Source organism: Haplochromis burtoni, unplaced genomic scaffold, assembly GCF_018398535.1.
Source record: "Haplochromis burtoni strain Fernald_Lab_line unplaced genomic scaffold, NCSU_Asbu1 Contig_136, whole genome shotgun sequence".
Taxonomy (NCBI): domain Eukaryota; kingdom Metazoa; phylum Chordata; class Actinopteri; order Cichliformes; family Cichlidae; genus Haplochromis; species Haplochromis burtoni.
This window is the reverse complement of record NW_024582497.1, coordinates 1,309,977-1,332,530: the sequence shown is the minus strand read 5'-3', so window position 1 is coordinate 1,332,530 and position 22,554 is coordinate 1,309,977. Positions and strand designations below refer to the sequence as shown.

Below are 22,554 nucleotides of genomic sequence, written 5' to 3'. Positions count from 1 at the left end.
GATAGATAGATCTTATCATATAAAACTAAATCAGAATTTTCTGTCAAAATTAACACTGTGTTGTCTGCGTTGACCTGTCTGTCACCTTATGGCAGCTGGGATAGGCTGGAGAAGTGGAAGAAACTGAATTTTTGTTTTCTTTTATTTAAGTCTTTCCCTCAAATTTGCAGCAGACAGTTACAACATTAAATTAAAGCTCAGTTTAGCACTAAAGCACTACCAATGCTGTACCACACTGGAACCATATTATTTTTTCCAATTAGGAATTTTGTGCAGCTGCTTTTTAGTATTTAAAAGGACTGCGTTCATGGTCATATTATCTGACTGGAATCCACTGGCCTGTATAGTACTTTTAACCAGGTTCTCACAAAGGACAGTATAGCGCTAGAGGGGGGAAAGAAAAGAAACTTCTGCCACTTCATCACTTCAACAAATGACCTTAACCTAGCAATGAAAAACTTGAAGACACGGGTCACTTTAAGCGGTGGAAGAAACGATCAAAGCCGTCGTACTTCTGTTAGGGATACTTTCTTTCATTGTCTCTTAGTGGATACTGTCATATTGCCTCCAGTGATCCTTACATGAATTCACTGGTAAAGGCAATTAATAAATGATCAAGTATATTATACCCAAGTATAACTATGGAAGTCTAGTATCAATCAGTTCTCATTAGTGCGTTTTCAAAGAATTCAGCCAGTTCCTGATTGTTTCAAGCTAAGGCAATGACTGAAGGCTGTCTGTCCTGCCCTGACAGAACCTTAATATTAATGTTCCTCTCGCTCAGCCCCATTTTCTTTTTAATCCTGTCTGGCTTTTTGAAGATAACTGCACCTTAAAGGGAAACCGAGCGTATCTATCAATTCACATCAAAGGTGGATGTCCGAGACGTTCGAACACCTTGTCCGTCAATAACCGGTAGAAATTCTAACATTTCTGATCATTATTATCTCCTGTGTCTTTGTTCTGTCTGTAAATGTGCCTGGAATGCTTCAAAGGCATGTTAATCAGGCTGTGTGTGGAGATGCCAGGAGACCAATTACACTCGTGAGCTGCACTTCAGCTTTCTCATTTCCCTGAATCCTGCTGCTCAAACATGGTTATAGCCCAGATTTCCGTTCAGTTCCGATGAAATAGTTGACCTTGACAAATAGCAGAATGCAGAGAGGAATTGGTAACTTGGGCACAGCATGGGGTATTTCAGCATCTCTGCAGCTTCCGTGTAAAGCAGCAGTATCCGTCGTGCATGAGCTACATTGGTTTGTATTTTTATGAGCAGAAGTGCGAACAGCTTTGTTGCTCAAGGCTCGTGTGAATGCAGCGGCAGATTGAATTTGCCGAACAGGCAGTCGGAGGCTCATATTTTCACTGATTTAACCTGGACCTGATCATGCTTAATGGCTCACTTCAAGGTCTAGATACACGATTCTGCCTCCAACTTTGAATGGGCAACATTTTTCACGGAAACTCGAGGTCGCCTTAATCGTCAGGTACCAAGATCGCTGAGTCAAAAAACTCTAAAGCCTTCCTTTAGAGTTGTACTTTCTGGAGAACAGATGCTGGTCGTACAGAGCTCCCCGTCCCTCCAGCTGTTTTTTTCATTTCGCTGTAGGGTGGACTGAAGAACAGGAAAATCTGTCACCAGTGGAAGCTGCATCCCAGTTGGCCTAAGGAGGCCCTAATCATCGGCCGTCCATCCATCTGCCACCAGACTGATATGCCCCCAGATGTCGTGAAAGGCCCCGGCGTGCCCGCGCACCCGCCAGCCAGCGAGGGCCTGTCTTTGCTCGGCTGGCATCGCGTTCTGTTCACACCAGGACAAACTTGATTTGACCAGAGGGAGGCTCTTATGATTGATGATTCCACCACATATCTTCAGCCACAGCAATCTGGCCTGGCTCTACTGCTGTGCTATGCATGCATGTGTGTGTCTGTATGTGTGTGTGTGCAGATCTGTCTGGCTGTGACAGAGAATACGCTTTTTCTACGGGAGGACAAAGAGTTCGGGAGTTTGTGCAGAGGTGTATGTGCATATGGAACAGAGTCGCATGCAGAGGTAGCAGCACCGGTTGTTCGATTGTTGTTTGCCAGGCAACGTTTCCCAAGTATAGTACAAGCTGCAAGCCCACTCTATCCAGAGTTTGTTAAAGAAAGCTCAAAATGTCATCGGTTTGCCTTTACACCCACAGGTTTCCTCAGCTGTGGCAGTAATCAGCACTGAGAAGTGGCGTCCATGCCTCGGTGCCCAAGCCAGAAGCTTTCCACACTGCTTTTCTTCCACTACTTCCTTTTTTTTTTCTTTTTTCCTAAATGTCATCTCTCGTGCTCATCTCCCATTGTGTTCCTCCGGCAAACAACCATCAAGGCACCAATGTTCTTTCACTATTAAGGCCGCATTCCTCTCTTTACGGCGAGGTATATGTTACAACTTAAAAAAAGACGAGCGCCCCATCTGACACACAGACGCCTCACGGAAAAACACTCAAACTCCTAACCGGCGTGTGATTAAATTCAGAGTGAGACAGGGTATCGCATTAGGATGAATGTCTATTCACAACTTTGTTAACTCGCTGATGTAACAGGAGTATCCTGCATATTAATTCAATATGCAGCCTTTCAGAGCAAATATCCGCCCTGATTATTTGTGCCAAAAAAGCACGAGCACCAGTGGGGAGAAAAAAGGGAAATTATATAATATGTCAAAAGAAGCAGGGAATAAAATCATGACAACAAAAAGCCCCAGACGCAGACCACGAAGAGGGACAGCGGTCAAAAGTTGAAACTAACTAACCCGAGGGTGTATGATGGAAAAACGGAGCATAAATTCGGGATGACAAATACGGCAAATTGGCACGCGACCAGCTACGGCTAATATGTTGCTGCAGAGATCTTTTTAGCTTTTTGTGTGTTTTTTGTTAAAGTAAACTCGTGTTGTGCTCTGTGCACCTCTCTTGTTGAAACAGCGCACACACCAAAACCTTAATGACATAAATGGCGTGTAATGATGATGATACGGAGCTGGGAGGGGGTGCAGGGGGGGAATAAATCACTGATGTAATGTTTCCGCTGTAGGTGAAGCCAATGCCAGGGGCTCCATCTACTGTTTGCCGCTGAGAACTTCACACTGTGTCTTCTGACAGTGCTCCGGCTGACTCAGTTCACCCTCCCCACCCTCGCCCTCCCCTTCCAGCAAACAAGGAGGGACAGCTATACTCAGCAGTGAGGCTGAGACAGTATAATTTATGCCTGTGAATTATGGATATACCGAGCAAGTGAAGGCCAATATATGTTTTATACCACGCTTCCCTCCATTTATTTTGGCTGGGGTTATGACTTAATAGCGTGCCGTTCTGTTGATGATGGATATCCTGATTTATCTGCTCGAGTCAGGCAAGGCACTCAATTAAAGCGCTTTGTCAGGACAGACATGCCGAATGTACTGTCACTTGTTGTTTATGACTGACTGACTGTGCTCCTGCAAGTCAGCGTCCACCCGTCCTGCCCCGCTGTGATTACTTTCAGGCGTGGGGCAGTAAAACCATGTGTGTTATTCAGCTCCGTGCAGCAACCACCCGAACCAGCAGCGTCTGCTTTCGAGCTCCAACCGACTTCTTCTTTTTTTTTTTTTCTTCTTTTTATCTGATAATCAGAATTACAGTAACTGTAAACTAGGATACAACCCTATACATAGCAGTGTTTTACGGCTTCATTTTATAACCTCGTAGAAGTCAGGAACATATAATTTCTCACAGATAGACTGAGATGTATATACTATCCATTCCCCTGGAAGCCATCGGCAGCAATTTCCTTCCTCTTTCATCATTCTAAATGCGCCTAAATGGTTTGGGTGGAGCGGGGGGGCGGGGTTGAGCAGCAATAACCGCAACTTTGTGTCAGGAGGGGGATTTTGGAATCTTTGATGCTTTCCCTGGCATGAAATGTATTTACAAATACCTTTGTGGAAGCCAATAAAAGGTTTAATATTTAATTAGGCCTAAGGGCATCTCACAATACCGGGCACATTTCTGATCAATGGTATGATGGAGGAGTCTTCCCTCATTGTCAGTCTGCGTGGGGAGAAAGCCTGGCTTCCTCCTTTTAAATGTTGCTACAGTTACTTAAACGCAGACGGCACTTTGGGGAGAACGGTTAATCACTGGGCATTAACAGCGCGTCTCCTGGAAGGAAGGGTGGCCGGCCAGGACCGACAGATTCCACTTCGTATATGTGCGCATGTGGATTTTAAGACTTCTGACTGCAGCTGATTACCATGAATGATGGATGGTGAATGATAATGAAAAATGTATTTAGGCTCTCTTTGTGCCAACGCTGATCAAACTTTCATGATCCCCATGTGGAAAACAGTGATGTCATGGTGTACTATGAGACTAGATGGTATAATGCATGGTCTTAACTCCCCATAGTCAAAAGGTTGGTTTTTATTTTTTGAAAACTACCTGATTGTTTGCAAATTTAGGCTATTGATTCTTAGAAGAAACTGAGATCAGTAAAATTTGTCACCACAGAAAAAGTGCAATTTTATTCCATTTATTTTCCATTTTAAGGGATTGAGTTTATTTCCACTTACAAAGGTTTGGAACAAGGTTAGGGATAGGGATGGGTATCGGTATCCGGTGCCATTATGTTACCGTTTCTGACATAAACGGTAGTAACCAGACCGAAAAGCAGCGCACATTTCGGTGCTTTATTTCAGTGCTTTTTTTTCCTGAGTGTGATACACTTTAGATTCTAGCCAATCATTTTACGTTTCCGAGGATAGTAGGCGGGGCCAGGTACGTACGTTCTTTTAGAGCAGAGCTACAGATTAAAAATGCCCAAGGCGAAGCGGTCAAAAGTCTGGCTGTACTTCACAGCAAAAGATGCAAACTCAGCAGCCTGCAACAAGTGCTTTAAGCTGATACTGTGCAAAGGAGGTAACACCTCAAATCTGATGAAACACCTGGACGACGCATAGCGTTTTTTTTAAAAGCCGAGAAATCACCGTATTTGATAGCTTGCTGGAGACCTCACACCGAGTGCGGGTGTGGTGCCTGTTATCGGACCCGGAGTTAGCAACATCCCCCAAAAACCCGAAGAGTCCTGGCCCCTAGCCCTGCAGTGTAGCAGAAATGATGACGGATGATGATGGCAGCAGCAGCCGTTCTTCTCTGCGTGAGTAGCTTAATGTTGTTCGTGTGTAATTTACGTTGAGTAGGCTAACCACGTTATTACATTAATGCATGTAAGGTGAACTAGCAAACACCGTCGTAGTTACATGCGGCTGTCTTCTTGTTTGATGGCAGATACTCCCTTCACCCTGGCCAAAAAAGGCTAAAATGACCAAAAAAAAGTGGAAAACAGCTAAACATGAGAGGTTTTTGGACAAAGTTTGTGTTCTCCATTCTTTAAGCACCGGTTCGAGCACCATTTAAGCACCGGCACCGTTTCAAAAGTACCGGTTTGGTACTGGTATCGGATAAAACCTAAACGATACCCATCCCTAATTAGGGATTATGAAGTGTCATGTGTTTGAGTCCCATGTGTCATTTATGTGTTTTGTTTGGTTTTTGCAAATCTTTTCATACAGGCAGCCTCGGTATCAGCGAGCTACTTTATTTAGCTTTTTTTTTAATAACCAGGGGGCTCGTTAACAATAGTCTCTCTTTGTTTTGTTTTGATTTTTTTCTTCCTTTTAACATTATGCATGAATGCTGCTTTAACCATGATACTCCAATAGAGACTTCTCTGCTCTAATTATGAGCAGTGCTGATTGTGAATCACTGCAGCTCACTGCATACGTTTAATAAAGAAAGTGGCGTTAATTAAAAGCCTTAGTGTTACGATGATGGCCTTGCAAATGCTTTCCCAAAACGTTGCCTCAAAGTTTCAGTTTTATGGAGGGAACGTTCCGAGACGGGCGGGCTAATTTGGCGGTGACGTGGTGTCAAAGCACAGCAGCTATAGCATCGGCGCGGCATTACTGAGTAAACCTCACTGTTGTGTAAATTAGCACACCTGCTCCAAGACGCTGAAGCCTTCAGTGTAGCGCTATCAAAATACACATGGCTTAACAACAGCTGACAATGCTTCGTGACAGCTGTCACAGAGTCAACACCCCTCAGTCTGCTTTCTCCTCAGTCTGCGAGATTTTTCTGTGAAACTTTCCGTGAGCAGGAGGGGAGGGAGAGAAGAAAAAGAGAGAAAGCAGCGTGTCACATTTTTATTCCCTGTGACAGGATGAAACCTCTTCTTGCTTTAGTTTTAATCGGAGAGATCCAGCCTGTACTCTTGAGCCACATAGCAATGAGGCGAAGTGTGCGCTCTCCACTTTTGAGGCTTTTGTTTCGCTGCCACTGAACTCACGTCAGAGACAAGGCACAAAACATATAAATGCCCAATTATAGATGCTTCAAAGCGGGTGCATTTAAAAATTAATAATGGAGGTCATTACATAATTCATGACAGTTATGTAAGTGGCCCAAATACGAAGAACAGACAGGGTATTATCTTTTACTCGAATGACAGTGGGTGTGCCTTTGTGCCTTTTTTTTAATTCCCCCGTGTCCGATTTGATACGTCACCACGTTCGTTTAGCTCTGCGTGTGCCGATCCTGTACATGTGCTGTACGTATGAGAGATAAATTTCGAACGCTCTGATTTTTCCCCATTGTCAAGGTGCCTTCAGCCTGTCACCTCCTCAGAAGTCGACCTTTTCTGTTCCGTCTCCTTGTTGCCTCGATTCAGCATCAAGGCTGCTCTGTTTGAGGTATGAATGGCTGAGGCACTGTACACTATTTCCCTCAGAACATAAAAAATAAATAGCAGATCCCGAGGCTCGATGAATTGCCGTCCCTGTGTGCTGCTTTTGTGTTCTGAATGCAACTTCAGATTGCAGCCTCAACTGAACTCCTTTATTGTTCTACTTTAAGTATATATTTAAACACATTTTTCTTCTTTTCATTGTCCCAGATTGTTTTATTTTTTTATGGTTTCTTACATTTAAAAATGAAGTAATTGTTTGCATTGCACAAATGGCTGTAGGATATGATAAAACTGCAGGCAGCAGTTACTGTGAGGCAAAGAATGGTCTGCTATTTAGGTAAATTGCCTCAAATACAAAAGATTGAACTCAAATCGACATGCATCCTTGGGTGATGCTTATCAGCTAAACCTTGACAGGTACGGTGACGTCTTGGAATCAGTTTGATATTATGACAGGTAACTAATTTAAAAGAAAAGACTAAATCACACTGGCTGGATTTTGAACTGTTAGAGGGAGGAGGTTCTGCACCTGCTCTCTGTGCCCCTAAAGAGTATTACCCTGGTCGGAGTCACCAGTAACCAGTTATACTCTGACTACCTACATGCAAGTAATAACTCTCATCCACTATCAGGATAGACTATCCAGCAGGTCACCTGTTGATTGGAACTTCGGCGGTTCCATCTGCATGTCTGTGTCATGCCAGGGTATCCTTGATGCTGAACCCTGAGTTTCCACAGATGCACCTACTGAAGTGTGATTGTGTCAATATTAGGTTAAAAAGTGCTTTGGCATAGAAAAAGGCCTTAATATGAATGTGCCTGTGAATGAGTGTATCAGCCTTGTAGTAAGAAAGCACTCAAATAGAGTAGTAGAGCATTATGTACCATATTTTCCGCACCATAAGGCACACTTAAAATCTCAAAAATCGACAGTGTGCCTTATAATCTGGTGCGCTTTATGTATGAATTCTGGTTGTGCTTACTGAGCTTGAACCGATTTTATTTTTATATGCTCAAAAATCTGTCAAAAAAATGTTTTAGTACAACTTTGGTAAGTTTGTCGGAGCATTACGGCTACTGTAGTCAGGAGCCTCGCGGAGTAATCTGGGTCCAAAACTCTGTCCGTATCAGTTCCCAAAGTCAGACGTGGCATCACTGAGAGTTAAAAACTGACTAAATTCTTTCATCTTTAATAAAATGAGCAGCGTTGCATCTTTATCGGGTTTGTAGGGTTACTGAAGTTGGGCTAGCTGGTGTATAATAATGTGCTACATGATCGCTAGCAACACAACTATATTAGCATAACATAAACACAGTGACGCTGGAGGATGAATGCTAACTTTTTTCCACTTAATAAAAGTTAATGTGACGGTTCCCGATGGTTGGCGACAAATGCAATCGCATGGCAGGATGCTGTAAACGGACCAAACTCCAGTCAGGAGAACAACTGAGAACGATACAAGGTTAGTCATTAATATACTGCAACAACATGGGAATAGAACAGCTGTGAGAGAATTCAACATTAATGAATGAATGGTAGGGAAGTGGAGGAAGCAAGAAGAATGAGTAAAGTTTGACTTATCTGACTGTTATGTTTTGCTTAATGCGCATTATGGTCCGAAAAATACGGTAAGTGTCACGCCATTTACAGAGTAGTCCCACTAGTCAGCTACAGTTACCAGACACACCTGTTAATGCACAGACACCTGTTTAATCCATAATGATCTGTGCAATGCAGTTTTTACTTTAGTGGCCAGGAAAATAGGCCTCAGAGATCTGTTACTTTTTTGGGCCATTGCAAGCTGTTGAAACTTTAAATATATATGTATGAATATGTAATATTTATACAAAAATCATAACTTTGACCATTAAACAAGGAATCTTAAATGTCAGCATCCAAAATTTAGCCTTTAAGTGCAAACTGAATATTTATTTAAGCATTTAGGCGGAGGCAAAACTTTAGCTCAACCAGATTATGCCATCAAATCATAGGAATCAGTTCATATGAATCACTTATTTAACTGCAAAATCTAAGCAAGAGCTGAGGCTAAATATCTAAAGGTAGCCTGGCTGAAACAACCACAACAGCAGTAGATCCTGAGAGGAAAGACTAACTGCATCCAGAGGCATCAAGTTCCCCCAACATGGTAGAATGAGTCGAGGGGGAAAAGTCTCATGAATACAATTTTGAAATTGCAGATGCAGATGATTCTTTTGCTCAACTCTGGAGGAATAAGACTCTATTATCACAGAAACTTCACTTTTTCTACTCTTTTGTAAAATCTACTTTCCTGTTGTTTGCTGCTTATTTGAAAAAAATGTGAATAACACTGATTATCAGTTCATCATGCCACCTGTTAGTGGGTGAGATATATTAGGGAGCAAGTGAACATTTTGTCCTCAAAGTTGATGTTAGAAGCAGAAAAAATAGGCAAGCATGGGGATTTGAGCAAGTTTGAGGGTTTGGGTCTCCAAAACTGTAGTTTTTCTGGCAAGCCAGCTGAGGCAGTGTGATGCTTTGGACAATGCTCTTTTGGTAAACCTTGGGGATCCATGTGGATGTTACTTTGACACCACATACCTTAGTAGGTTGTAGACCATTTACACCCTTTCATGGAAACAGTCCTCCCTGATGGCTGTGGTCTCATTCAGCAGGATAATACACACTGCCATAAAGCACAACAACAAGTTTGAGGTGTTGACTTGGCCTCCAAAGTCCACAGATCTCAATCCAATCAAGCATCTGTGTGAAGAACAAACAAAGGGCCGAAGAGAAACCAACAACATATTAGACAGGTGATCGCAAGGTTATGCCTGATCAGCGTATATTTCTGAACTCTGCGCTACATCAACCATGTTAAGGCTTGATATTAAGTCCTTTATTTATGATTTCCGTGTGGAAACGGACATGGAGATCTTTTCCTTTTCAGCAGAACATTTCCTATGGAAAGGACAATCGGGCAGATGTGGTTAGTGAAGGTTTTGAATTCGATGAGGATTTTCTCTTTTATTCCGAAACTTCCACGCTGATGTTCTTCATCTTCGTAACTAGAGCCATTCCCAGGGGACAGGTTCCAAGCAGCTTGTTCTTAGGGAAAGCGATGAGCCTCGGCAATAAGCGGAACACCAGTGCGCTGCGCTCTCCGTGGTAGTGGTACTTACAGTCTACTTCTACAAAGGGAGAAAAAATGTTTTGATTCTGTAACTTAAAAGAAACAAATTCTTAAATGTATAATTAAGTTTGTTGCTTTGTTGAAGACTTCGTGTGGGCTAAGAAGAGCCCCACAAAGGAAATAAGGACAGATGCGTGTGTTGTGCGGGTCCTTAATTAGCAGGAATCCCAGTTGATATGTGTTTTCACTTACTGTCTAAGAGATGAAATTCTTTCCTTTTGCACTTTTTGATCATGTTGAACTCCTAATGTAATTAAGCAGTACGCTTTTTTGCAGCAGCCTCAGTCTACGTTTCTTTATTTTTATTTCAATTCTTTGCTAGCTCCCTCTGCTTTCATTATTATTTTGCTCACTTACCTCTGACGTGTGTGTTTCACGATGCGCCTGTGTGCACAGCTGCCCTTAATTCCCACAGAAACCTGCATTTAGCTTATGAGCACTTCTGCTTTGACCAAGTAAGTAAAAAAAGCAGACTTTAGAGTCATCCCAGTTCTAACCCAAATCCATCCAGTGACAGTACTTAAGCCCCTGTCTACCTAGAAAGGTAAGAAAGCAGCTTGATCTTTTGACTGAGGATTACAGAATGGATGAAAGCGGGGGAAAGCACTCTACTTATTTGGATAGATACGCTGTGGATTGCTTGATTGTTCTCAGGAGTGTAATACAATTGTTAATCACACAAAAAAATGTTATCGCAAAGTTTTCCCTGTAGGTCATATACCGGTCTATTGCATTTTGGTGATTGGGCTGTTATATCTAGAGTAACACAGGCTAAAAAATCCTTCTGATTGTGTTCCTGAACATTTTTCTTGCTCTACCAGCCGTGATTGTAGCTGCATCAAAGGTACATGGAGTCACTTTTGCAATAAGGTTAGAATTGAAATTTAAAACACTGCACAGCATCTGGATACCATATGGTTGTCACTTCCAAACTGTGTAAACATATTTTGCAAATATATATTACATTTCTGCCTAGTTAAGGATGTTCTACATTGTTTCCAATCTTTTTTTTAAATGTTTATGCTCATGCTAGCTTTCATTGAAGGGTTCAACAATCTACTGTGCTTTTATATTGTTAGGTACATCGGGATCATTAAAGGAGAAAATGATATACTACTGATCATTTTATCCATCGTCATATGAGACAAACTCCAAAAGTGTCTACAGTTCCTATAATAATAGTCTGTATATAAAGGATGGACGTAAAGTCAGCAGTTACCTTCTGATTCCTCGTTTTTAATCCTTGAGCTTTTGTTTTTGGCACTATATGTGATCATACTTACAAAAAAAAGCTAGCTAATTTGGTTAGCAAGGTACGTACATAAATTCACAAAGTTACAGACACAGATCGGTGAAATAATACTATCATTTTATAGAGTGTAAAGCATAAACTCCTTGCAACGAATTTCACCCAAAAACCATTATTTCCCAAATAACAGTGTTGAAAATGCATCAGGACTTGTTCGTCTGATGGCTGTTGGAACAAAGATAATTACTGTATAAGCCATGTTGGTGTGCACTTTGGGACTGAAAGCCTGGATGCAGAACCAGGAAACTGAAAACTCATTATGCAAAGGGTACAAGTCGTCAAGTAAAATCAAACTGGCTCTGTAACCTCTGTAACCGCCCGATGAGCAGGGATGCTGGGTTTAGCCATGGCTCACTAATCAGCCTGTTAGACCATTTAACAATCTGAGTGAGTTTCTGTTCTTTCTATAAATATCAATGACACCAAGGAAAAGGATCAAAGACAGAGAAAGTATAATAAACTAAAATATACTTCTGCATGTTGTTCCCCGTCCTCTTAACTGCACAGTGTCCTATCGAAACAAAATAACAAAAAATGCTTAACTTTAAGTCTTAATACAATTTGAAAGAGAGGGTTGTATAAAAATTCTCTCGCTTGTTATGAGGGAGAGAATTAGCTGTAGGGAACAAAAACATTTATATCACTGTATATATCTTTATTTTCAACTTTAAAGATGGGCATTTAAACATGGAGTGCCAACTGGGTTTGACTGGGTTTTTTTGGAGGAACTGCAGTTTTTTACATTAGATTTTGGCTTTGTTTTGGAGGTTTTTTTGCAAGTCGACTGTATCCCAGTTCTGCAATTATACAGGATATACAAAATACATACACAGATATGAATTAGACAAGATAAGCAAAAACCTATACTGACAGTTATTTCTGTCTATGCATAAAATATAGATTTTCCCTGTAACTTTCCCAACCACTCAGTGTAAATTTCCATTAAACCTACATTTATGTAATTTAGCAGCAATTTCAGTGCAGACTTTCTGACTGGAAAATCCTCACGGCTTTTGGGTTTCACAAACCTTCTGTTCAGAGTATCTTTTCAAACTTTAAAGAGCTCACTCCAGAGCCACAGAAGGCTTTAGACAAGTTTACTACAAATTGTGATGACTAAGCTGAACTTGTACAACATGCAAATCAGTGGAGCTTCCCTTATAAAAAGAAAAAAAAAGAGCAAAAAACAGTTACGAGTTTTAAACGAAATGTTTTCTATCAAAGTGACGAGTCACTTAATTGGCGGACTCCTTCAGCGCCACGCTGAATAAAAGCTGCCAGAGCTTGTTGCAATAACAGCTGTTAATTCTACCCTGACATACTTTGGTGCTATTGTTGTAATATCATAAAAAGCGAAGCTGGTACCACAGTCATTACAATGTGCTGATAAATGGCTGGTTTTTTTGAAATGCATAAACCTGACAGAAGAACAAAAGTGGTAAACCGAGGCCCCCGTGGTGCAACATCTTTTTTGTTTTGCTGTGCTGCTGTTTGAAATGATTCACAGTTCCGACTGTAGCAGAGCACCCGGCAGAATGAAAGCAGCACACCTGTCCTGAATCACAAAGTGATATAGCGTGTTGTGGTTTTCATGCTGTGCCAGCACACCTGTGTAAAGTAATAGCCGCTCTGGTTATGCATGACTTTCCACTACACAGCTAAACACAGTATCCCAGCCTCGTAGTTGGGTCTTTTTCTCCTGTATGCTGGTTTTAGCCTCTGGTGGAGTGTAAGTGGGCTTTCATTGTCCTTCAGCGTGCCGTAAGTCATTTATTCATCTTCCTTCCTGAAATGAGTTATACTCTTTCATGTGTCGCGTTCCAAGGTTTCAAAGTGTGTGGGGGTATTTTTTTTCTTTGTCCAAACACAATCGGGACTCTCACCGGTTGTGAACCTCAGCAAATCCCTCACGGTCCCCTGACTTGTCCAAGAAACCCCCTTCCTCTTCTAGAGACTGACTGAGATTCCAATTATGAAGAAATATGGACAGGAGACGGGCGACTGTCACAGGTCCCATGGAAATTTCATTTTAATTAATCTTGGGCAGAAATTGGCAGCTATGGCATCCCCGACACTCATCACGGCTCCCTGAAGTAGATCCAATTTTCTGTCTCAATAGGCATTAAATTAGCAAGAACATTTCAACCTTCGTCACCCTTGCACGCATAACAAATGAAATACATTTGGCTACGTGACATAATGGAGTGCTAATAAATGACTCGCCAACCCGAGCAAGGTGCAGGGAGACGGTGGCAGGTGAACAGCGTTCGCCGGCACCTCATCACATCTGGGAGTGGTGGAAAGAGACAGAGGAATGGGGATGGGGCAAAAAAAAAAAGTGCAGGTAAGGCAGATTTAGGTGGTGGAAGTGAATCTGGAGACATTTTTTGCTCTCTGTGGGGATTTTGTCAGATAATGATTTCCCGGATAGTTTGAGAGTACCGTAAAGAAAAAAGGGGGATTAGAATGCACTACAATGACTCATCCTCCCAGTATAGTATGCAAGACTTGACTGACATTATTCTGCACCCAGGTGGCAGTAGCTCTGTAGACTCTGAAGTTTATTTACGCTCTGTCTCATTAGAAAACAGTCTAATCGAGCTCACCTCTGCAGACAGCGCTCTGAAATTTAACAAGTGTTGATTTCATAAAAAAATGCCCCCTGCACCACATACACACACAGTGGCATCATTATCGCAGAGAAGCTTTGCATTTGCCGTGTTTGGATTGTTATCAGAGTTTCCATCAAACAAAAAAAGACGTGCCGCAGCAACAGATCAATGCAGGTCTATATCCAGAAGTTCTGCTGAATTAATTTCCTTTAGGGACGCTCTGGCGCATACTGAGGAAGCTGATTCGGAGAGAGCGTGGATTAACACGTTGCCAATAAGTATGTGAAAAGTTGGTATCTGTCACAAAACTTTAGTGGCACACGTGTGATGGAGGGGGGGCACACTTTATTAGAGATGGGACAAACTCATGCATACAGCTGTAATCAATAGACAATGAGTCAGGGGCTCATTTACATTTATTTTTTCCTTCTGTTACTCCAGCATGTCTTACCCTGACGGGCAATGCGCATCCATTTTTGTAAAACTCTTGCCACATCAGTAGCTGACTCTCATCCGCCCACAGCACATTGCGCCACACTCCGACCGACTCCACGCTAATGTAGACTGTAAGAAACGTCTCTCTTTTGCCGAAGCAGAAAAGTTTGAGGCAATCTTTCAACAAAACAAAAACAAAAAACATTTTCCACACATTGTTCACACAGCGATAGCCATCTGTCCAAAAAAGAGTCACAGTGGAATCCAAATCTGGAGTTTACAAATCGTTGTCCAAGGCCTTAGATCTTCTGCTGCTTTCTTCCAACCCCTTTGTTCGTGGCGGCTGAGGGATTTAACTAGCTGCATTGGAAAGCAGCGTGTGAGACGCCGCTTGGATGCATTTTTTAGAAATTCCCCCTTTGGTGCCAAGGAAACAACAACATTGTCATTCTTAACTGGTCTTTGTGATTTTCACCCAGTGCAGAAGTGAAATACAGAGCAGGTGAGCAACAGCCACCTCCGTCTATAAATATCAGATCATTTGCACAAAGGCTGACAGCAGTCGAGAAGCCTGATTGCAGCCAATACCGGTGTTTGTCCGGCAGTAGATACCTAACAGCAGAGCTGGGGGAGATGGAACAGGGGGGTGACAGTACAGTATGTTGTCTAATTCAATACAGGAGAAGGGAAAAGTGTGGGTTGTGCCATAAAATGAAGCCACCTGTATGAGTGATGAGCGGTTGTTGCGTATTGATTATAATAATTTGTCGTCTCGTCGGTTCCACTGGAAGGAACAAATCAGTTTGGTTATGCAGCACGGATTACAGTCATGGAACATACAGCTTATCGAGTATTAGCTCATACCACAATCCTCTGCCAAAACTAGCATTGCTCAATTGTGATCGCATGTCCTGCCAAACAGTTTACATCCATGTCTGTCCAGACTGATACACTATGGGCCAGATTTATAACGTCCTGCAAAATTGCAAACTGGGTTTTTGCTGTTAAAAAAAATAATTAAAAAGCACTTTTGAGAGGTGGGGATTCTTGAGATTTTTTGCTACTGCATATTTTGATATAAATAAAGACAATAAATTGAATGAATTATGAAACACTTATTTTACAACCTGAAAAGCCAAATAGATGGCATTGGCCTGTACAGGAAATAAAGAAAAAAATTTAACGACAGCTGTAAAAGTGAAATAGTCCAAATCAGAAAATAGATACACCAAAGTATGTATGTAGTGAATGACATTTGTAGTACAGGAAGATGGGTCCACCTTAATATGGCACTGAACCAGAAATCTTAAAACAAACCTGCAATATAAGACTTGTATGCAAACGGGTGTAACTGGAATACTGTCTGATTAGTTTTCTTTTTTTTATGACAAACAGACGGTTGAAGCTGTGTTCAGCTTACCGCATCTTATATCAGTTGCACGGAAGTAGCTGACTATGTAAGTTATCTGGGCGCTACAGCTTTAAGCAGCTGCGCGCTCCCGCAGACGGCAATCACTTTCTGCCAAACGATCACTTTTTGGCACAACACCTGGAGCTCAGGGGAGCAAAACAATCACATGACCACTTTAAGATGACAAAGCAACAAGGTGATATATACCAGTTTTTAAATTGTGTTGAGAGGCCACGTAAAACCAGAGTCATGATAAACAATATACATGTGGTGTTTTTTCCTCAATAGTTTCGTCACGTTTAACGTCTAAGGACAGCGCTAGCGAGCACTCTCTGCTTATGATCAAATAAAAAAAAAAAAACCCAAACAAAAAACTCGTCTTGGTGGAAAAATAAAAATGCACCATGTCGACCAATCAAAAATGATAACATGACATTTGGTTGTTTAGGAAGAGCGGGAAGTTTCAGGAGTGATGGCAAGAGAGAGAGAGAGAGAGAGAGAGAGAGAGCGAGTTTTGAGATGTGAGAGATTTGTGACGTTTAGCGTGTTTGGAGTGTGTAGTTAATGTGTTGTCTTGTGTAGTTAGTGTGTAGTGTTGTGGATAGTTTTGTGTTGTGTGTCAGAACAATGAGGCGACTGCTGTCTCCAGGTAGAAACAGGAGTGATACACCTGCTGCTGTCAGACCTGCAGGTATCAGGCTGTGATGTTCTCCTTTATAGTGGACAGAAATTATTGGAGTGGCACAAATAATTTGTGTGGACTTATTGAGCAGAACAGCTGATTGTTCTGTAAATAGTTTGAAATGGTTATTAAAAAAGGGGGTAAAAGGTAAATGGCTGCAAATAACTTTGTTGTTTGACAAAACTTGTGCGTATGATTTTAAAATTGTCAATTTATATTTGCATCTAAAGTTATGAAATATGAATCATTAAACATGTTTGTGGTTGTTACAGTGAAAATATAACTTTCTACTCAGATTTTATGTTTTTTGTCTGATTTTAGATCAATTGTGTTAATACAGTACGTCAACATGAAAACATAACTGTAAATTCAGACACGAGAGGTTGTGCTGAAAAGAATGATACCAAACAAGGCAAAGTAAATAGTTTTTAAAGGTAAAATGTAGACGTCAAATCAAGAGTAGTTAAAAATGGCCAATTATACCCTGGACCCCAGATTTTTTTCCTCGTACCTTTTTTTTGCCTTTTCGTCAAGTCTGTCTTTGTACCATGGGAGTATCCATAACTCAAAATTTCGAGTTATTAACTCAAAATTTTGACTTATTTTCTCAAAATTTCGAGGAAAGTAACTCGAAATTTCGAGTTAGCTCTGCGAATTAGTAATCTACGTGGAATGCGCACTGAAAACTGGATCACAACAAATTGGCACTTTCAAGAGTACGTTTGCTGATAGTAACGCCATGTGATTCAGCTAATAACACAAGGATTTCATCATTTGTGAAGCCACACTGAAAATAATCAGCAATTTGTGCATTCATGACTGGCTGTAATACTGGTAGCTTAGCTGTAGCATTTGTATCTGAGAGCTTCAGCTTCCGGGTAACAAGGAAATGATGTCATTCACGTAGATCACTGATTGGCAGAGCTAACTCAAAATTTTTAGTTATTCACTCATAATTTTGAGAAAAGTAAGTCAAAATTTCGAGCTAATTTTTCGAGTTAATAAGTCAAAATTTGTGAAAATAAGCTGAAATTTTGAGTTATGGATACTTTTTCTTTTTCTTTTTTTTTAGGGGCAGAAATGGGCTTCCATATTGTACGGACCTGCCGTGTTCTCCTTTTTGTACATAACTGTTTTTGGAGCAAATAAAATGCAAGAAGGGATTAAAACCACAGAATGAATGGTTACCGGTGCTGGAAGTGCTAGCGCTTGATGCAGTGTTTTGATTTTGCTGCCACTCGTACCTGCAATGCAACGTGATCAAGTCACGTGGTCTGTCGATCTCTATACCAAGTAAATGTAGAGTCATTATTGCCAACATCATACCGAAACCGATCATTTTAACCCATAAAGGCAATGAAGTCATTTGCATGAAGATCTAGACTGAAACACCGTTATCTTAATAAATGAATTCAAGGGCATCGTAAAGAACGTAGTGAAGAGAGCATGTGACTGAACTGAAAGGCCACTGATGGATTCTGTATATATCATGTTGTACATGCTGGTGCTTTCTCGGCCCCTAAAAATAAAGTGAAAAATAGTGTATCAGAATCCCTGTTTGCTTTGCTCGACACTGTCTGTCTGAACAGAAAAGCCTGGAGAAAATTTGAAATACAGAGTCAGATTGTTTTGCTTTCTAGGACTGTCTCTGTGTTGCTTTCACTTTTATCTACAGTACTGTGCAAATGTCTTGAGCCACTTCTCATTTCTTTATATTTTGCTGTAAAACAACCTCGGAGTATGTGGCAGGGACTAAACACGATCGCAGACTTTAGAGGGAAAACCAGCACACCGCAGACCACGGCCTCTCTGTGTGAGGATCTAAACGTATTCTACGCTAGATTCGACACAGCGAACACCATGAGACCGGACAGTGTGCGCACCGCGGATGACGTCAGTGCGCACACTGTGTCTGAGGAGGATGTGCGGAAGTGCTTCAGGAAGGTGAACGCACGCAAAGCTACTGGTCCGGACGGGATTCCCGGCCGCGTCCTCAAGTCATGCGCGGCTCAGCTGGCTGGAGTGTTCACGCACATCTTCAACCTTTCCCTCTCTCTGTCTGTAGTCCCAGCCTGCTTCAAAATGGCCACCATCGTCCCTGTACCCAAATCCTCCACCATCTCCTCATTGAACGACTGGCGACCTGTAGCCCTGACCCCCATCGTAAGCAAATGCTTCGAGAAGCTGGTCAGGGACTTCATCTGCTCTGCACTACCCGACTCACTGGACCCTCTACAGTTCGCATACCGCCACAACAGGTCCACTGATGATGCCATAGCCCTGACACTACACACTGCCCTGTCACACCTGGAGAAGAGAGACACGTATGTGAGAATGCTGTTTGTAGATTACAGCTCAGCATTCAATACCATCGTTCCCTCGAAGCTGGACAGGAAACTGCAGGATCTAGGACTGAGTAGCTCCCTCTGCAGCTGGATCCTTAGCTTCCTGTCTGACAGACGCCAAGTGGTCAGACTGGGCAGCATCACCTCATCCCCCATCACACTGAACACTGGTGCTCCACAGGGGTGTGTACTGAGCCCTCTCCTGTACTCACTCTACACCTACGACTGCACAGCCACTAACAACTCCAACATCATTGTGAAGTTTGCGGACGACACTACAGTGGTGGGTCTTATCACCAACGGTGATGAGACGGCTTACAGGGAGGAGGTCAGCGCCCTGACCCACTGGTGTCAAGACAACCATCTCACCCTCAACGTCGCAAAGACAAAGGAGTTGATAGTGGACTTCCGGAGGTGCAGAGAAGTACACACCCCCATCACCATCAACGGCGCTGCTGTGGAGAGAGTGAGCAGCTTCCGGTTCCTTGGTGTACATCTGGCTGAGGATCTTACGTGGTCAGTACACACAAACAAAACAGTGAAGAAGGCGCAGCAGCGCCTCTTCTTTCTCAGGAGACTGAAAAGATTCGGCATGAGCCCCCGCATCCTCAGGACCTTCTATCACTGTGCCATTGAGAGCATCCTCACTGGATGCATCACCACCTGGTATGGCAACAGCACCGCCTACAACTGCAAAGCTCTCCAGCGAGTAGTGCGGTGCTCTGAACGGATAATTGGAGGTGAGCTTCCCTCCCTCCAAGACATCTACAGGAAGCGCTGCCTGAGGAAAGCGGGGAGGATCATCAAGGACTCCAGTCACCCCAGCCATAAACTGTTCAGACTGCTTCCATCAGGAAGGAGGTTCTGCAGCATCCGGTCCCGTACCAGCAGACTGAGAGACAGCTTCTTCCACCAGGCCATCAGACTGCTGAACACGTCATAGACACCTCAGCTTCACTACTGGAACTTTAACATTATGCACTCCATACTGTACAGTAATGCCACTGTTTTGCACATGTCTCAACTCTGTATATTTTTATATATTTTATTTATTGTTTACTCTATTTAATTTGTAAAATATGTGTACACACACACACACACACGTAGAAAAATATTTAGTATACACATCCAGAAATGCATATACTATTATATATTGTACATATATTTATTAGTTTCAGATGTAGCCATTCTTGTATTTTGCTTGTTTACATTATTGTATTTTGCACAACTCTGTTGCTTGTGAAGCTCGCACACAAGAATTTCACTCACATGTACTGTACCAATGTACCTGCACATGTGATGTGACAATAAAAGTGATTTGATTTGATTAAAAATGGGGAAAAGTTGTAGTGATTTATTGAAATGTGGAAATATAAAAGGAAATACAGCATAGAAGGAAAAACAGAGTTTGTGCAGTTCTAACAACCTTGAAACTCAACATTTGGTATGACCACCTTTATTGAATACAATCTATTAAAAACACGTTTTCTTGTCATTCTTTCAGGAGTCTTCAGGAATAGTTCTTCAGACTTCCTGAAGGAAATCCAAAGCTCTTCTTTGGATGTTTCTGACTTTTTCTTTTTCCTGTTCTCTGTCAAAATGATGCCACACCACTTCGATAATGTTGATGTTCAGGCTTTGGGGAGGCCCATGACTCATAGTGTTCAACTGTATGTTTTTCTACCCAGGTATGGTTTTGGAAGTGTGTTTGGGATCACTGTCAAAATTCCATGAATTGTGAAAGATCTCTAATATCTATGGCTAAAATGCATGATAGATCCTCCACCATGTTTTACAGATAGCCGTAGACACTGATTTAACTCTCTCCCGACTGTACACACTCATGACGATCCAAAATTTTTATTAGCTGCTTCATAAAACCTGTTGCAACTGATGTTCAGTCCAGTTCTTGTGTAATTTGACAAACTTGAGCCTTTTTCCCCCATTTCCATTCCTTAAGATTATTGCTTGTTGACAGCAACCCTTCAAATAAGTCCATTTCTGTTGAGGCTTCAAAGATCAGTACATGGTTCAGCTGAGGAACCAGATGCATCTCTTAGATCCTGTCAGGTCTTTGCTGGATTTGAATCTAAGGGGGGTTCAGGTTTTTCTTTTTTCATAACGATGACTTCCAGATGTTGTTCACGTGCTTAGTTTTTCAAGCTTCCGCTCATCCAGTTTGTTCAATTTCATAAGGGCACATTTCAACCATGCCAAGATAGGTCAATTTTTTTACTAATAGCTACTTGGGAATCACCCTGTTAGTGAAACATTTTATGCCTGTCAAACTGTTATCTTTGACTAACTTTGGCAACAAATTATATGTTTTTGTGACAGACTGAGAGTAACAAACATTCCTCTGGAAATGGTCGAGTTCAAGGACCGGACTGAAAATGAATGAAAAAGCAGCCAATGTCCAGAGAACAACTTGAAAAGGTTGCTCAAGACCACAAAAAGAGTCTGACTCCTTGGATGCAACATATAAAGAAATGAATGTTAAATCAAGACATTTGCACAGTCCATGAAACCTCACTTCATCTTTGTGTTGTTTGCTGGGTGTCCATTCTCCATTTTGCTTTTCTCACTCAGTCTTCAAGCCTCAAGCATCTCTAGCAGTAGTGTTACTCTACTAATAAAACTAGCTACCACTATAGCCAAAGGCTCTCACTGGTAACTGGAATGAAATATGGTCACTTGAACCATTTGCTCTCATTGGAGACCAAACTCGCAAAAGCAAACATCCCTGTTTTGAAGTTCAGCCAAATGCGGTCAAGATTTCAGCAATTTAAAGGCAATCTCTTCCAATTTTTTATATATCTGATTCAACTCACAGCTCCCACTGATGATGTCACATAAACTAGGCCAGCATAATTTTTCTGAAAAGTGTTGTTTCTCCAGTAACGAGGAGCACGCTCTTAACCTCCATCCCTGTCATCATCCTCTTCTTTCCGGCATTTTAATTGGCCGGGGCTGGAGCAGCCCCCTCCAACCCAGCTGTTTTCTTGCAGCATCCTGCAGCAAGACTTGTTCTTCACTAATTACCGCCGCTGCCTGCGATGAACTGTGACACGGCCGGCTCCCGTTGAATTACCCTCGCCTTTTCCCGTGTCAATATCCTTCCTGATTTTCATACATCAGTAAGAAATCTACATAGGAGTGCAAAGGGCTGACCAAAAAATGATGCCTTCTAAAGAAGCTCCGGCAAGACGAATGACTGTTAAAAAGCAATCAAGTGGTAGCAGCAGTCTGGGTGGTAGATCTCTGTAGTTTATTGCTAACGCCCGGTCACAGCACCTCTGCTGTTTAAATTATTGCTATGTAAATCACCTGAAGTGCTTTGGTATTGGAAAGCAGCAGATTTAAGATGCTGGTGCATGTGCTAAGTAGACAGTATCCCGATATTCGCCGAGGCCTCCATTTGAGGGACTAACTCCCGCTATTCATCAGCGTGTCAGTCTACCTCAAGCTGGCACTACATTCTCAGAAGTTCCCTGGCGGAACAAATGAAGTTCTCCCTGACTCACATATAAAATGCTTATTCTGTATTTCTGCAAAATGGATGTGAAGCATAGTGCCTGAAAAGTTCTGAACTACCCTGAAGTGGGAGCACTTTTACCTTATATGTGACAGCACTCGTATTCGTCCCAAAGAGATTTGCATTCAGGGTCCAGTGCATGCAAATCTTTCTGGGACCAGTGTGAATGCAGGTGCTATAAAACAATACCTGTAACAGTTTTCTTTGAATTGTGTTCCATGACATCTAGTTGCTACATTGCATGCAAAATAAGGGCTCCTGGTTAAAATTACTGCTAAAAAAAATTGCAGCTT

General features: G+C 41.9%; 1 long non-coding RNA gene across 1 annotated transcript in view; it reads right to left on the bottom strand.

Moving 5' to 3' along the window:
* LOC102311497 overlaps window positions 1-9,591 on the bottom strand; it is a 12,293-nt gene extending 2,702 nt beyond the window's left edge. The window contains exon 1 of the long non-coding RNA XR_001336630.2: window positions 9,341-9,591. This is a non-coding gene — a long non-coding RNA (uncharacterized LOC102311497). The remainder of the gene's footprint in view (window positions 1-9,340) is intronic.
* Between the last annotated feature and the right edge of the window lie 12,963 nt (window positions 9,592-22,554).